This window comes from Ammospiza nelsoni, chromosome 3, assembly GCF_027579445.1.
Source record: "Ammospiza nelsoni isolate bAmmNel1 chromosome 3, bAmmNel1.pri, whole genome shotgun sequence".
In the NCBI taxonomy this organism is placed as follows: domain Eukaryota; kingdom Metazoa; phylum Chordata; class Aves; order Passeriformes; family Passerellidae; genus Ammospiza; species Ammospiza nelsoni.
In genome coordinates, this window is record NC_080635.1 from 91,148,768 (window position 1) to 91,152,461 (window position 3,694).

Consider the following 3,694-nt stretch of genomic DNA (forward strand, 5'->3'; position numbering starts at 1 on the left):
TCACAAATTCTTGCATTTAAATTTTTATTGCATTGGTATAGATGAATACCATCATTGGTATCCTTAAATTTTATTTCTGCTCATGAAGGTTAATCATGATTGTCTTTTTAGTAATCACTTACGAATTGTGTTCAGATACAGCAGTTTCAGGTGTAATCATCAGAGCTGGTTAGTCAGGCATTCCAGATAGTGGTTCTTTTCAGAACCTTTTTTAAAGGGTTGGTTAACTACCTCAGTAGCAGAGGATTGAACTATACCCTGTCTGTACTGTACATAGAAAATCTTTGTAGATAAAAGCAAGGCTTGTTTAATATGATATGAGGGTAAGATTATAATATACCAAATGTAACATTCTTAGTTGCCTTTAGTTCCAGAGGCTTTGTAAGACTTCCTCATGACCATCATAACAGGCCTTGCTTTTGTCGTATTTTGTGGCTGAAAAAGCAGCCTTGCTTCTTCAGATATTGTAGTTATTTGGATGTATAATAGTTTAGCAAGATGTTACTTTTGTAAGACATCAGATGTTCAAAAAAAGTGCATCAGCAACTTGTACTAAATACTGCAGTGTCCCTTTATAAAAGGTCAGACTAAAACTGACAACTGTACAGTGAAGCCTGACATTTGGATATTTTGAAGTTTTTCATAAATCATAGAATAGTATATGGCTGTAGTTTAGCTTTTTAGGTAAAAGGTATGTTTTCATTAGTGCATTTCTTATGGCTGATCACTGTAAAAACATGTGGATCAGCTTTCCATTTCTCTTACGCAGATCATGATAACCTGTAGAGTAGAGTAGAGTACAATCATTTGTGCTATGTTTTTAATTTTCTAAAGCACCTTGATGACAGTGAGTGTTCAGTGGTGAAGCATCCTCTATTGAACAACCCTTAAAAAAAGATGAAATAAAAACAGAACCTTGCCAAGTCCAGTTTCATATAGGTAAAAGATAGATAAAATTATGACTTACTTTGGACTTGGCATAAAGAGTTCCCTTAACACCCTTCACAAAGGGATACTGCAGTTATACTACATACCCATAGGCACCACAATGAAAATTGAAGCTTATACCTAATTAAGGTTTTATACACACCAGTTCCCCCAGTAAATGCAAATTTTAACAAAATTAGACATGTCATATGTTGAAAATGCTCATGGCAAACAATCATTTTGCATTCCTGCAAATAAAATTGTTTTATACTGTAAGCTGGAGGCGAGTGTAACTTATTTTTGTAATAAAGTTTTTATTTTTTTTATGTGTCATTAATATAAATGTGTGTTAGTACAGAGATCTTCTGGTTAAAAACTTAGAATCGCACACATTTCAGTATGTTTACTTGTATTTACATAATTTTTAGAATAGTGGTTGCCAATAGCCTGTATGTTTTCACATTAATTGATTTTTTTTTTTTTTGTTATCTTAATAAACCATTTTAGTATGTTGTATGTCAATTACTGGGATAGCTGGGACATAAAGTGTAATTTAAAATTGTCAAGTATTCATTGGAATATGTAAATGTGCCTTGCCAGTTTTGAACTTTAAGACAAAGTAAGTGAACGATGGTGAAATGAGTAGTCAGTGCTACCAGAGTTTCATATACTGCCCTTGCTAAAGAAAAGAAACTTCTTCCTCAAATTCGAGCGTAAAACTTAGCAGTTGCATTAGCTTCTGAATTTTGAAATCTACTTACAGAAATTAGGCTTATGGAAAGTGAGTTTTCTAATTGTAGCCTTAAGTACAATTTTGAATTTCAATGTAATCCTTGGTGCTGGCATTCCCAGTGCCAAGGAGTTTAAATGCTCCCTTCAAAGAGGTTGCCATGCCTACTGGCACTTTTACTGTCATACGGTTTTATAAGGAACACTGTCAAGATGTGGAAACCAATTTTGAACTTGCTATGAAATGAAACACTGGGGGCTGTAGGAGAGGGAAAGTCCTCAGATTTCTTAATCTTGAAATCTCTCCATTGCTGAAAAACTTAAAACACTTGTTGGATCACAAGTGCTAGTGACTAGTTCTTAGTCTGGAAACGTGTTGCGGGGGATAATACGTTTATGGAATCGTAACAGTAGATGGAAGTGCATAAAAACATTGCAACTAAGGCACTATGTTTGTTGAAATTGTGGATTAAATCCCTAATTTCAGCTCTGATAAAAGCATGGGGGATGCTTATTTAAAGAAAAACAAAAAGCAAAATTGACAGGAAAGTTTTTAATGGAATGCAAGCAATGGTGAGTGAGCAAAATACCAAGATCCTGACAGTGTTCCCTCTAATTATGAACTCAAGCCATTATAACTTTTACAATTAAATATGATTTGCACTGTTCTGATATTGGTGCAGTTTTTTAGAAAAATTATCAGAAAACTAAATTGCATGTGGTGATTAATATTGTGGAAAAAAAACTAAAATCAAAAACATGTTATTTTTCAAAGCTTTAAATTTGATTGTTTAAACAAAAAAAAAACATTAAGTGGAAATACTGGTGAGAGTGGGCAAGTGCATATATACAACATCAGTTTGTTGCACTTGGGTGTTGGTAAACTTGAAATGTTCTACAGCAATAATGCATCTCTTAGGGGGTGCTTTGGTGACAAATGAACACATGACACGTTCTTTTGGCATGTTGAAGGCAAGTTTTGACTTAATATAATGTGCTGCCTCTGTTTATTCTCATAGGAGGCTTTCTTTACTGAAACACCTGCAAAGGTGCATAAGTAGTATAGTTCCACATTGGTTTGTAATATGTTTCTAAATTTGAAGTCTAGTTGAATTTAATAAGAAACTGGAAACTGCTGCTGCTTAACACTTCTGGTTTATAAACACTCCAATACACAGCTTTTTAAATTATACTCCTGTTTTAATACTCATTTTTGTTTGAAAAGTTTCATATAGGACATGCAACTGTACTTTTTTTTTCTTTCCAGTTTTTAAAGAGGAGATTTGTTATGACCCAGAACTTAAGTTTGTGTTTATACTGTTGGAGGAAGGCTGTTATTACAATAAGATACTGAGATCAGTTTCTGAATTTCTGCGTTGTACAACTCTTATGTAAATACTGTCTTTAAAATCTAAAATAAGGAATACTAATTCAGTTCTTGTTGGGGTGAGGGGTATGACATAGTGTAAAATAAATGTAGTGTCCTCTAAAAGCAGGATTCCCAACTTCAGGATAGAAATATTATACGTGGCTGCAACTTTTTATTCCCTTGTGCCTTTGATTATTCTTCAGAGGCTTAACTTTCCTGTTCAGCCTAGCAATTATTTTAGTGCTTCCATATGCCAGTGAGGGGAGGCTTTTTTTTTTTTTTGAGAAATAAAACTGAAAGGCAACATAGGCATAAACACACAGAACATTTTCACAAAAGAGTGTGTTTAAATTGATACACAGCACAACATTAAGACTGTTATTCCCTCACATTAGTGAGATATTAGTGGAAAATACTAATTGCTTAAAATGGAGTAGCAAGTTTTGAAGTGGGCAACGAGGTGGTGAATGTGACACGACAGTTTTTGGACAATTGAAGTGGGTCAAGTGCAATCTTGAGTCTGTGTTCATGCCCTGAATCTTATGATTCCTGACTTTATGACTGTTTGGACTTAATGGACATAAAAGTCTGTCTTTATGGAGTGTCTTGCTGAATTAACTGCAGCACCAGCATATGACATCTCTTGTCTGAGGCTAATAGTTGAATTAG

The 3,694-nt window shown here is 34.1% G+C and overlaps 1 protein-coding gene across 4 annotated transcripts in view; it reads left to right on the forward strand.

Annotated features, from left to right (window-relative positions):
* The window catches only part of SYNCRIP (synaptotagmin binding cytoplasmic RNA interacting protein), a 26,578-nt gene extending 23,554 nt beyond the window's left edge, over nucleotides 1-3,024 (forward strand). For 2 of the 4 annotated variants that reach the window (XM_059467259.1, XM_059467260.1), the window contains exon 12: nucleotides 1-3,024. This exon is cut by the window's left edge. The gene's annotated coding sequence lies outside the window, so the exon portion shown is untranslated. The other 2 variants (XM_059467261.1, XM_059467262.1) reach the window with 1 other exon arrangement.
* The last annotated feature ends 670 nt before the right edge of the window (nucleotides 3,025-3,694 follow it).